Here is a 14,249-nt window from a genome sequence, read left to right on the forward strand (position 1 = left end):
CCTGATTTTGCCTCTTCTCACAAAAGTTTTCTTAAAAGAACCATCTGCATGGTTGTCTTGTTTACAGAACCCCCCGATCCTTGAGTTCTATTCACAATGGTACTATTCAAAAATATATTGTCACTTTCTCCAACTAATTCTATTTTTTTAATTTTAACATTTGCTTGTACATATTTGTGGGATACAGTGTGTTGTTTCAATACATGCATATACTACACAATGACTCATTTAAGGTAGAGAGCATAGTCTTGTACCCATTACCTCCAATTAATTCTAAATGAAAAATGATTTAAAGTTTTTGATCATTAAGAATAAAAATGAACCAGATTGGTACTTTTAGAATTTTTTTTTCTTTGCAAGAAACTGGTGTTTAATTTAACAACACTGATGAATCATAATATATCTGGCACCAATGGTTATTGAATGCACTGCACTCTTAGTTTAGATCCTTGCATAGAAGCAACTGCCCCTAACAACACCCAGAACGAGCCAATCTTCTTTGTTCACAAGAGCGAGAAAGAAGATGCACACTATGGTCTCTGAATACTTCCAGTAGCTAGCACAGTGCCCACTACAGAGTGTGTGACCATAAATGTCAGCTCTCCTCTTGTGCCTAGCCCCTGCCCTGCCTCTCTACTGAAGAGATATGGCTGACAGACTTACTGTCATTTTAAGGTTTTAAAACAGAGATGGCAAGTGATTTCTCAATAGCACTGCTTTCAGAGAAGCTCAGTTTTCTACAGCCGGGTGATCAGGTGTCCCTTACAGGACTGGTTCCACTGTTTTAAGAGGTTTAATGACAGCAGAAAGAGGCTACTGACTTAGCAGAAAAAGAAGATAGTAACATTCAACAGTGATTAATTTAATTAGCTCCTCCCTTCCCCCCACTTCTGGCAATATTCAGGGAAGTTCAACAAATGAAAAATTTTTTTCTTATTCTTCTGCCCTTGAGATACTGCTGAAATAAAAATAAGGTCATTTCCTGGGTAGGAAAATGATATCTTGCATGGTCTGAGTATCGCTGCTTGCCCTGATGTAAATAAAATCAGGGTTGACATATTAAAAGTCCTAAAGGCCTTCACCCTGGACATTAGCCCTTTGGCCCAGATGCTCTAACAAAACATTGTTACCAAAGGTCACTTACACATTCACAAAATTGCAATGCTTAAGACTAGAGAAAAAATAACTTCCTTTTCATGTGATATCAAGTTAAAAGTTGAGATCTATGTTGCCATGGAGATGAGATTTTTTTCCTTGTGGTGCCAGCCTTTTCCTGGCAGATAAAGTCAGTACTATAACCAATAAGAAAGCAATACTTCATTTTCTACATCCCTCTTGGGGTACAGAATTCCAAGCAAAAGCATATAGAACCATGTCTGATGGACTCAAAATTTCCATGGATAGAAATTTCCCCTGTGAAATACTCACATACCCAATAAAAATGCCAATCTATGCCTTCAGCGTGCTTTGCTGAAGGATTTGCTAAAGCTAAGTTCACAAGCTGAAAATTCACATGCATGTAAAGCAATCTTTGTCAGTTCCTTGTCAGTATGTTTCTCTACTTTTTTTGGTCTCCTCTAATAAGCCCTTCATATGTCTAAATGGTTCAAGAACCAATTTGAGTTGAGAATTCTCTAGACCCTGAATTTTGAAATAAGGTCGAGGAGCATAGATGAATCTTTTTAGAACACCGTGTCTCAAATTTGTGTCAAGTAAATTTTGTTACTAGACTTCCTGGTGACACTGATGCCATTATCATTTAAGCTGAAATCTCTCTGGCTTTGTTTTTCTTTTGATCATTTAGTCATCTTCTGGTCATTTTGAAACCCTAGAATTCTCTCTTCTTCCCCACAGAGAAACAGCTTTGTTGAGAGGAACAATCATTGAAAGCTTTTCCCAATATAATAGATGAATGGATGATATCCCCTCTTACTGCCCATGTGTATATATTGAACAGTTAGCACCCACTCCCTGCAGAATTTCACGTTAAAAATATGGTGACTCAAGCAGGGTCTGTATGTATACGTGTTCACTGTTGACAGCAGAAAAGTCCTCCTCAATGTGTAAAGGTCATCCCTTCCCAGAGAAAAGAAAATGGAATAAAACAGGAGTAAGAAGGCTATGTGCCCTGCCACAAGATCAGTCAAATTAAATGCCCCGGTTACATCACAGGTAGATTACCCTAGGACTAGGACTGCATACACAGTTCACAGGTATGGTACCAAAATAAAAGGGAACCAAGGCAGTCAATATTATGTGTTCACCAAACCCATTTCTTCCTTCTCCAGGTCACAGAGCTAAACTACATTTCCAAAGTTCCCTTGCAGTTAGGTGGGGCCATGTGACAGTTCTGGCTAGTGGCCTAGATATAAACCCATCTGTCTCTGTCCTGCACAATCCTCTATATCTCTCTCACATCCCTATCAGGTAGATACAGAGGACCCAGCAGAGGGATGCTGAGTTTTGGAAGACAGCAGGCCTACATTATGGATGAATTCTGGGTCCCTAACTGACTATATGAAGCAGGACCCAGCTCTCTTGCTCACCTTCTTTCAATCTGTATAGGGCCAGGATGTAAACGATAAATACATTTTTTATCACATCAAACCATTGTGATTTTGGCCTCTTGTTAAAGCAACTAGCATTACTTACTGTATTAGTCCATTTCTGTTGCTTATAACAAAATACCTGGAACTGAGTACTTTGTAAGAAAATGAAATTTATTGCTTACAATTTCTGAGGCTGTGAAGTCTAAAGTCCAGGGAACACATCTATCTGGTGAGGGCTTTGGTGGTAGTGACAGTGACCTGGGGTCTCACATTGCAAGATGGTGGAAAGCAGAGGGAGAGCAGGGACTAACCTAAGCCTTATTCACTCTCTTTTTCAAGCCCTCCAAACTATACCTGTGACCACCATTTTTAATCCATTCACTACAGCATTATCCTACAATCTAATCACATCTTCAGGGCCCTGCCTTTTAATTACCATAATAGGATTTTCCACCCTCAACAGTTACAGTGAGGACTTAAACTTCCAATACATGAACGTTGGAGGACACAATTCAATCAACCCCCAGCATCCACCCTGACTAAAACATGAAGCTAAAAGGATCTTAAAGTATTGTTCCTTCTGTGAGCTCAGCCCACCTTAAGGAAAAGAAACAGTGTCCTGAACTAATCCTAAATAATTCATATTAGGATTTTGAAGCAACTCTTAATAGGTGGACAGTGTTTACTGATCTCCTGGGCCCAAGGACCAAGGAAGCAATATTCTTAATAGTACAAACGTGGAATTGGTGGCCAAAAACATAAATAAAAATTCTCCCCATTTGCTTACCCAAACTTCCATTCCTACGAAAAAAAAGAACAAATAAATAGTACCTAACATACCGCCTCTAAAAGCTAGAATCCACAAAAGTCATTTCAGTGTAGAGTAGGGAAGGACAAGGAAAGGAGTAAGAATCAGCTATACCATCCAATCTCTTTCAAATTATTCACTCATCGTTCATATGAAGAGATTATCTTACTACAACACCACTTTTCATTTTGCAAATGTGCAGTGTGTAGACTTGCCTGGTTCGATGAGAAAGGTTTCCAAGAAAATTAAATGTCAGGGCTGCTTGGCTTATTGGTTTTGTTCTCTATAAATTCTTTTTTTAATTCAGCTTTGAATAATAACATTCCTTAGTGTCAGTGTGACAAATTAGCTTCAATCTTAATGGGGTGTGAGCGTCGAGAAAGGAGGCAAAGACTAGCGATGGTTCTCCTCTCAGCAAGGCAGAAATAGAGAATTAAGTCTGAAAGTCAGCCAGTAATTGCTCTGAGGAAGAAGTGGCACTTGAGGCATCAGATATTTTTTAAAAGCCTATGGAACATTTGTTCCTGCCTTTTCCTTTTCCAGCAACTGGTGCTCTGACATGTAAAGCCTAAAGTGAGCTAGAAGGACAGTCCCCTGAAAGTGGAAGGGAACTGGGAAACCAGCTGTACTGTCCTCTTAGATCACACTCAGGACCACTCCTTGTGCTAATGAGTTAGTGACAGCCTTGAAGACTCACGCTCAGAAACTCTCCCCTCCCTCTCAACCCTGCAGTAGTTCCATGTAACGCCATTCTCTTATATAACTTCCTGGCCGTGGTTTCTAGACACAGAAGTTGGTAGTGGTGGGGTGATGGTGAAGATTGAGTTTAGGTGTATGTGTGATATTTAGTCAAAAAAGATTTTAATCTTTTTAAAAATCTCCCCTGTTTATATTAAACTATATAACAAAAGTTAAGAGAATAGTCTTTACGTTTAACATGAATCATATCATTCCAGGCTTTCGGAGATAAAACTTTAGTTCATGTTATCTGCATATGCAGAGCACATATAAGCTTGCGGACTAAAAATTCTTTCCCAGTAGAAGAAAAGAGTGTTATAACTGTGAAAGGTTTAAAATAAAATGTAGTGCAATTCCTACACAATACACTGTGAGAAGACAGGCCCAGAAAGGTTAAGTGTCTTACCCAAGGTCTGGTCCTCTGATATGACTGACTGAATACAAACAGACACAGAAGTTGGGAGAGAAGAAATTATATATATGAATTTGCATGTTAAATCTTCAGATGTCTGGAAGCAGTATGATATTTAAAATATCATCCTCAAAGCATGCATCATTCAGCAAGATTCTTCTTAAAGAACTGAAACCTAGGATTAGAAAAGCATTTGCCAAGCTTTTATTAAAAGGAAATTTGGATTGGGAAGACTTATTTCCTCATATGTTCTTTCCAGGGATAACTGCACAAATCAATGAAGGACACATTTCCCAGAGATTTGTTCCAATATGCACTCAACTGACATTTCTGTTTCTACTTAAAAATAGCATAAGCTAAGTTTTAAACTGGTTTTGATTCCTAAGCCTTTTCAGGGTATTTAAAATTGTCCCCAGCACACTAGCGGATGCTGGGCCTTTTAAAACCAGTTTACATTATGTAGTTTTGTAGGCATGGTTCAGAGCTAGTACAGTAAAAAATAAATTACAAGCTGTGTTTATAGTAGAAATAGAACAGTAGTATCATTCAAACGGTTCCAGGGAAATTAACCAACCCCTCTCTCCAATAAGACTCAAGAATGTGCCACAAATGGATCACAAATAGTAACTGATACAGTGAAGCCACACTTTCATAATGAAGTAGACAGTGTTGGCTCTAGCGAAAATAATACCAATATGAAACCCCCAAAATGGGTTATTTCCCTTGATCATCCAGCCAAGAAAGGATGTCAACTCTGTTCTAAAGACTGCATCCTCTGACTGATTAGAAATCAAGGTCCTCAAGTCATTGGCCAAAGGCAGTGGAGGTGATTGGGTGAGAGTTTTCCTATAGTTGGAGAAATCAATGAGCGCTCACTGAAGTTCTGCCCCACACTCCACGACCAGGAGTTGGCCTGTAGGATTTTTGGCTCTGCAAACCAGGAGACAAACACACACACAGGAAGAATGTCAAGAAAGAGCTTAACAACTCTCCCTTCAATCTGCTCCGCTGTAGACTCAGGTGGCCAGACAGAGTTAGGATTAGTCTATGCATAGGTAAAGTAGTGCCTGAGCATGGAACAGGAGAAGCCTGCATGACACTGGACATGAAATTGTGAAACAGGATCACCTCTGGAGATAGGCAGAAGTGGGGGTGGGGTAAGGGTCAGAGAGAAATGTAATAAACAGAAAGCATACACATACCCGTTCAATGGGGAAATAGCAGTTTCTGGCTTGGACCCCAACCAGAAAGTTACTTTTCTCATTAAACCTCTCCTCCTATCTAGTCTATAGTCAGGGCAGAGAAGTCATTGCATTGAAAGAGGACACAGATTAGAGAAGTACAGACAGTCAGAGCAATAAAGCCAAGCCAAACCTGTGTTAAGTGGTAGTGAAAGCAGTATGATTCTGGAGAATTTGTGGCAAGAAGCAAATAAGCAATGAAGATCATATTTTAAAAGATCTTTGAAGAAGCGTAAGAGGAAAGTAGGATAAGCTCCACAGATAAGAAAGAAAAACCTTACTGTTTATTATCATGGGATCAAGAATATCATGGAAAAGGATCAGCAGAAAAGTCAGTGTTCCACTGAATATCCTTTTACAAATTAGCTATATACATTTATGGTTTGGTTAAGTTATAACTGAACACATGCAGAGGGTGTGCAAAGGTAATCCACAGTGTATGGAACTAAATGCAATTTTTAAAATGTCATCTATAACCTGACCTTCCTTTTGAGGCTTCACCTGCTGCTGGAGAGAAAATGTTACACTATTCACTTTTAACCAATCTCCATTTAACTAACTTGCTGAATTAACCAGCACCCTTCCATCCTTCTCTACATCATACTAGCTAATCCCCCTGGTACACTGAACTCACAGGTACCAGGGTTCTCTCTGTCTCCACATTGTCTGCTTTCAAGAGTCAATTCTGTCTTCAAATCTGTTTATGTCCACTTTATTTGTTATTCTGATTACATAATACAAGGGATACGAATCTTTCCACGAACTTTTTGAAGTACTCTCATATAATTAAATATGCTGCAAAATGAGAAAAAAGACTGTAAAGAGAAAGCATTGTCTGTATGAAAACTAAATCGGATGCTTTGAATAGACTTAATTAAGGAAAGTTTCCTTTAACAACACTTTCAATTAGGTGTCAAGGCAACTGCAAAATATATTTTTTAACTGTAGAAATATAAGATTCTATACTCAAATTTCTTTGTAAGTATCTTAAAGAGTTTTTACAACTAGAAATTGTAGATGCATTAGAGGGCTGATTTATGCAAGAAATAAGAAGCAGAACTAATTAGAAGACCAATATGCAAAAAAAAAAAAAAAAAGGCCTTGGCCCTGCATTAAAAGATTGCTAATATACATTTACATTAAATTAAAATAAAATGTTTAAGATACATATATGTTATTTATAATTCTGTTTTAGCCACTTTAAAAAAAAATTGGTTCTGATCACATCTGATGTAACAGCTTTTACCGTAACTAAATGTCCAACCCAGCTTAAAATATAGTCCAATACAATAATTTAAACAGTCCCTCAAGAAAATATTCAGATTCCCTGATAGCTTCCTCTTTTCCTGTTATGGCAGTCTGGCCACTGTGCAGTGGACAGTGGGGGTGTCAGGCATTGTGTCAGCCTTTCCTATGCACTGCCTGGCACCCACTGGTCTGCTGTAATGCCATTTGTTTTTTGTCATCATGTGCCCTTCTGGCTTCTACTGGTAAAGTACCAGGCTGGCCCTTTCTTTCACTCCAGCAAAGCTTCCAGATAGGCCTGGCCATTTCCCCTAGGCTGGGTCAGCTTTCCATCAGCTCTGGCTGGCTACGGACCCTGGAGTCTGTGCCACAACACCATCCAGCCCCCGGCCTGATGGTCCACCCCAACATCTGTTAGGACGCTGCTGCTCAGCATGCTTGCTGTCTGGTCACTGAGCTGCTCCATGTCAGCTTGGAGGGCCTCTCTCTGCACAGTGCTCTTGCCTGCTCCCCAATCCCAGCACGAGTGCAGGGTGGAGCCCTGTGCCTGTGGTACTTCTTGGAATTCCTCAGTCTCCCAACACCAATGCTCACAGAGAACACTGGAAATGCCCCTTGCGTCCACACCTGCCTTCTACCCTCTTTTCATTCTCCTTCCTCCCTTCTTGGCCCTGGCCAGGACAGAAGCAGGCCTTCTTTCATTTCTCTTACATCATATTGTCCTTTTTCTGACTCTCACCTTCTTCGCACTGTAGGAGAACCCTATGAGCGGGGCCTCCAGGCTTGTTTTCTCTATACCCAAGCAGCAGATAAGAGAACTTAACAGGCCTCACTCCTCAATGCCCCTGTCTAGTCAGTCCCCTACAATGCAGCAATAGGTGCACTGTGCCCTAGGAACGATGTGCCTTAGAAATAAGACAAGACTTTAAGGAGTAGGGATGTTGGTATAATATCTGTGAAAACATACATTTATTTTATTTTTCTTGGTGGCTGGCCAGTACAAGGTACATTTATTTGTTTTCATTTATATATCTACTTACTTATCATCCCAGAGTGAGGGTTCAAATATTCCCAACTAATATTTTTGTTATTATTATAATAAAGTCTCCTCTACCACCAGTTAACACAGTGAGGACGCTAGTGCCAGAAGGGATACAACAGAGTTAAATGCATCTTTGACAGGAACACCGCATTCTCAAGACATATTTTGTTCTGTATGCTATTGCACAAGAGGTATCTTCCTTGGACTCCAGAAGGCTTCACTGAAAGGACACGTGGATTCTACCACACCTCTGTCTGGGCCCTATGCTCCTGGGATGAGGGAAGAATGAGGTTTGTTGGCTGGAGCAGTTTCTCCAGCACACAATAGGCAAATAAAGACATAAGGCAATGTGTTTAAGGCTACAAGACTATTAAAAAATAGAAGGAAAATGCCTTATCATGAACCTTCAGACTAACAGAGACATAAAAACGTCAACGTGACAACAGTACACTGCTACCTAATAACCCTGGAATTCCTAGGATTCTCTTTTCATGTTTTGCTAATGCTTAGGTGTGTGCATGACAAGTCCATGCTGGAATCTCTGACGACTCTCTCCAAAGGGTGACACCCAGCACATTTAAACTCAGAGAGGCTGAGTGCAAACCAGTGCCATTTTCCTAGATAAAGATAAAATTTCATCTTTTATATTCTACTTAGGACTATGAGTCCTGAAGGAGAAAGTTAACTTTCCCTGCCCTCAATGCAGTCTAGTTAATTGATCTACCACTGGGAAGAAAGGGTTCTGCTTCCATTAACATTGGAATAAAAAGCTAGCATTTAGAAACGACTAAACCTTGATATGCTTGACAGATAAATGGCAGTCTGGTGACAGATCAAGCCAGGTGGGGTTGCCCAGACAGAATGAGATCTATAAGGTGAACTATTGGATGGGGGAGATTTGGGCTTTAACAGCAAAGGCTATTGCCAAAGGCCCATTGTGGCCTAAAATATCTATGACTCAATGCTTTTAGTAAAGAGGACTCTGAATATTTAGATTCTGTTTCAATAACAACCATCTTCAGTTTTTCAGGGCCTAAAGCATAAAAGCTGAAGTTTAATTTTGATTGCTGTTAGGCTACTTGGTAACAGAATTTTCCAAGATTGGACTCAGAGCTACTTTAAGTTTGCTAGCTGGTTAATCTCTATTTCAATTGCCAAAGTCCAAGATTAATACGGTGACAATGAATAATCTCTCCTCCCCTGTTTTAACTGAGATTTGTGCTTCTGGATTTAGTCTGCTGAAAGCTTAATCTCCTTGGAGCCTAATTACTTTTACTCATTCCTTGACAACCCCTAAACATTCCATTTAATGTGCCTAAAATGTTTCTGTCTGCAGTGGGGTCTCTTCATAGGAGGTCAATCTCTGTCTGGGCTCAGGCTGCAGGAAGGGCAACTTTAGTGACGAAGAGACCTTAAATAATTGATATGATTTCAAAACCATGGAGATTTTGCCCTCAAAAGGCATAGAGCTAAGGAAGGAAGCTGTCAACTAGAGGGAAACTGCACATACACACACACCTTCCTGATATGGAGAAGAAATTCAGAGCAGCCACAAGGGTAGCCCTTTAGTGATTGCTGGGAAAGGGTTCTCTCTTTTCTTATGATGAAAACAAATAAGAAATCTGGAGTGTTGGGGCAAAGGTAAGGCCCCTCAGGCTCTTTTCTGGGATAAGACAATCCATCACAGATAAGACTCCTTCATACCTTCCCATGGTTGCCTAGCTTCCTGTGTCGATAACTAGACTGATGATAACTTTCAAGCATACAATTGATCTAATACAGATTGTTTTTATCTGAAGACAATTGGGGAAAGGTCACTAATTCTCCAAATGAAAAATAAATCAAGTGCTTTTTGGAGTGCGGCTTTTCTGGACAAAACTGCCCAATAGTACCACATGACATTCTTTATTTGACACTAAATGTACATAGCATAATCATAATGAAAGTCATTCAAAAAAAAATCTACTTCAGAGCTTTGTTTTATTTCATTAGCCAAATGGCACCTACTATGTCTAATGCTAGTAGATCCTGATCCTCTTTTGTTAATAGCTGCTTTTGCTAATGTGATTCAAGCAGTTCTCCAGCACCACTTCCACTGACTTCATGAACATTGTCCTTGTAAACAGTAAATGTTTAATAATTACTATGATGAGAAGCAGGAAAAGGTAATGTTTATGAGCAGGACTCTGGAGCCAGATTGCTCAGGGTCCACTCTTGGTTCTACCATTTGTAAGCTACATACCCTTGGGAGAATTACTTACTCTCTGTTACTTTGCTCATCTGTAAAAGTTAGATGCAGGGGACTTAGAGCAGCGTCTGGCGCACGGTAAAAACGAGGTAGGTAGGTGTGGACTACCATCATCATCAAAGCCTGCAGAGAGTATTTGGCAAGGCTCTAGGTGTGTATAAATCATGAGAACTTTTCACACCAAAAGAGGTAAATGAGACACTAATGTAGGTAAATGAGGAAACTCATGCCTCTCTAGCAGGAAACTGAGAATCTAACCATTTGTATTTCTTTAAACTATTCTGTAAATGTTGAATCTTCATAAATAGGATAATTAGTGATTTATGCTTGGCTAATGTAACAGGTTTTTTCAGAAAAAGTATAACCAGATGGAGTCCTTTCATAACTGTAACTGAATGGACATCTATTTAATCAAATTTTATGCAGTATTTCTTGATGCCCCTATGCAATGCTTCTCAAAGCTTTTCACGGAAGAACCTCTAATAGATTAGAGTGAACTAATAAATATATCATGGCACCTCCACCCCAATCCCACATTCTGGAGTCTTGAAGTATGGTGGAAAGTGCCCTTTCAAAGCAGGAAATTTACTGTTTCATCTTTAAAAACCACACATATTTTGCTTTATGTTCCATAATATGTAATACTGATTTAGCATAAAAATAATTTAAAAATTATTTACTATCAATAGGACTTGTTTACATTATTTTGTCCACAATATCAAGTAAAATTGATACTCTGAAAGCACATCACGTTTATTTGTTTATCCTACAGGTTTGCTAACTTATTCCTGTACCTAGCCAGGGTAGACAAACTATAATATGGAGAAACAGATTAATGGGAAACGAGCTATCGGCATCATCATCTATCTGGGGATGAGTTATCTAAATGTTAGAGGGAGGAGTTAGCTAGAACCAATAACCTGAGGCTTACAAATGAGTAAATAAAGTAATGAAAAAATATCAGTCATGACCAACTTGCCTCACAGAGCTACATCTTGCTAATAACATCTACTGCTTTTAGTCACCTAATCTTCATCACTTGCCTGAATGTTAGGAACATGGTCCAGGATGATATGCGGTGAACAAATCAGATTAACCATGCCCAAAAGGTATGCATAGATAATACATTTGTCAAAAAATAAAATCATCACAATTCAGCAACAATATCTATCTTTGAAGGCATCTATTATTGGAAATATATATTAACTGATAAGATCTCTTACCGTACCTTGAAGAATCTCTCTTCCTCCATAACAAAATCAGTATATTTTAACAGAATTTGATCTTTTTAAAATTATGATTTTAATATTTCGACCATTTCTTTGTTGATGAAGTAAAATTATGTTTAATGCTTACACATGCACACCATTGATACCTAAATGCTTTTAAATGATGCTTTAGGATGTTAATGTGTTTCTAAAAATTGGATATATTTTAAACTAAATATGTTTACAATTAAAAGTTTGGTACCACATTTTACTAGTTTTGGTTTAACCATGCTTTAAATTACCTGTGATCTTTCTTCTTTCCACTTATATCTTAGTTAATTGAGAGTTGGGAGATTCAAGAGTCTAGGCAGGGCTTTGACTAGGCAGCATCTTAGAAAGTTTCATTTTTTTTTTTTTTTTTTTTTTACTGACAAGAACTGGAATGGTAGCCTAAAACATTTGGGTGGCCCTGACTGTCTTTTCTTTTTTATACAACATAGTCCTGTGTATGCATATGTGGACAGTGTGAATATCAGTTTTTCCATCGCAGTCACATAAACTGAACTAAAAATGCTCAGTTTGAAATTCTTTTTTTAAAAAAACCTCCCAGGAAGCACACATTACTATTCTTTACAACTGGATGGAAAATAATATTAAGTCATCTCTTACCATAAAATTTTAAGGAAAACGTTATTTTAATAAAAATGAGAATGCTCTGGTGTAAAAGTCAGCCCTCTCGCATTCTCCCTCTACAGTTAACATCAGAGCGCTATTGAAATAATGAATGCATTGTTAATGAACCCAAGAAAATAAAAACGTTAGTATCTGATCCTGCCCTTGTTTCCAGTACATCTGTGCTGAGATGGCCTGTTGTTATTCAACCAGCTAATCACCATCTTTTGTTCGCATCACTGTGTTTTTACTCATCAGGGCTAATCTACACAGCCATCTGGTATTTGGTAGATAATTGCCTTTTCCAAGTCCCATGAGCCTGCAAGGCATCTTAGGGGAAAGTGAACTGGATACATTCTTCCCAGGTAGAGCAAGAACAGGAGCCACTATGGAGGAAGGTTTAGAGCGGTAATTTTCAAATGCAGTACAGATTTTGTTCCACATTAGAGTAAACCAGAGTTTATGTGGCAAATGATGGCTCTGGTAATATTCTTTAGTACAACTTATTCTAGTACAGGCTTCCACTTTCCTTGCAACCTCATCTCCTACCAGATCAGCTATGTCAGCATATCCAGGGGTGAGGGTGAGAAATTTGTATAGTTCACAAGCTCTCTCAGGTGATTCTAATGCACAGTCCACACACTGGGGATAAAATAATGAATAACACATGTCCCTTCCCCATATAGATAATATTTCAGGGCTTTGTTTATAACAATTATTTTTCTGAGTACAAAAGAAATACACGAGTACTGCAGAAAGCTTGTAAAATCAAGAAAAGTCCAAAGATGAGTGCAGAACCATATCATCCAATGATACCATAGTTAATATTGTACAAACCCACAAATACTTCTTTTTTCAAAAAGTGAGAGATGTACAAAACAGTCTATAGTCTTTTTTTTTTTTTTCACTTACCAATATGTTATGAGGAGTTTTTAATGGGACACTGTCTTTTATTGATTTATAAACTATCTTTACAGTAAACGATTTTAAAGTGCTCTTCTCAGTCACTTTGAATCATCCAATGTGTAGTGCACCTAAGTCTGCCCAGGCCTTTGGTATTCAGTCTCTCAGGAGGATCTCAGGGCTGCCTTTTGGGCTCCAAAGGAGCAAATAAGCCTTTATAAAGCCCCTCTCTTTCCATGAAAGGGTGATCTGAAGATTGTCCTCAATCTATCCCTTGCAGCCACTCTGCTCTGCTGCTCTTTCAGCCCTCTCAGAGTAATATGCAAATATGCTATGTAAATAAAAATGTTCCTAATAAGCCTGTAGTCTTCCCAGGTATTCAATGAGAACACAGAAAAACGGCTTCTAAGAGAATCAAGTGCAGTTTCATGTAATTTATTTTTAATAAATACTTTATATCTCTTGTATTAATGGCAGTAATGTTTTTACACTTTGCTATTGTATATATATAAATGTGTAAAAAATCTTTTTTAAACCAGATAATGTGCATTCTCTATCTACACAGCTATGCACTTTTTTCAGTATGCTACCCTAGTTAGACACATTAATACTCTCCCATGTGGACTTCAAATTATATATGGTACTAATGCTATTTTCAGTAAAAATGACACCTATATTGTGAACACTAAAAGTTCACAAAAGAAGTGACTCTCATTATCTTATTCAAGGCTCACAAGAACCCTCTAACATAGCCAGGGTTGTCATACTTAGCTGCAAGACTCTGCCACATTCACCATTATATCAGCAATGCTAAGCATGGTGCCTGGTACACAGAAATCATTAACAGCTGAACAACATCAGGTTAAGGGTCTTGACCATGTCATGTGGCCAGTAAGTTGGCAGAATAAGGATGCTCCCAAACCTAGGACTCTCACTACAAGTTCAGTGTTTCTTTTACTGCATCACACTGCCTCCTGCTGGTCACTCAAACTCCAGTGTGAAGCTTTTCATTCATTCCCACCAGTCACAGGCTACTGGGTTCTGTGTCCAGCTCAGAGACTCCCCACTTGTTTAAGGTGTCAGGCTTTCCATTCACGGCTCAGGAGACAGGCTGGGCTAAGGACAATATTAAAGCACTGGTGTGTGTTCCATTACCCAAAGAACTAGCCTTAGTTAGAGGTGT

Source organism: Cynocephalus volans, chromosome 11 (assembly GCF_027409185.1).
Source record: "Cynocephalus volans isolate mCynVol1 chromosome 11, mCynVol1.pri, whole genome shotgun sequence".
Classification (NCBI taxonomy): Eukaryota; Metazoa; Chordata; class Mammalia; order Dermoptera; family Cynocephalidae; genus Cynocephalus; species Cynocephalus volans.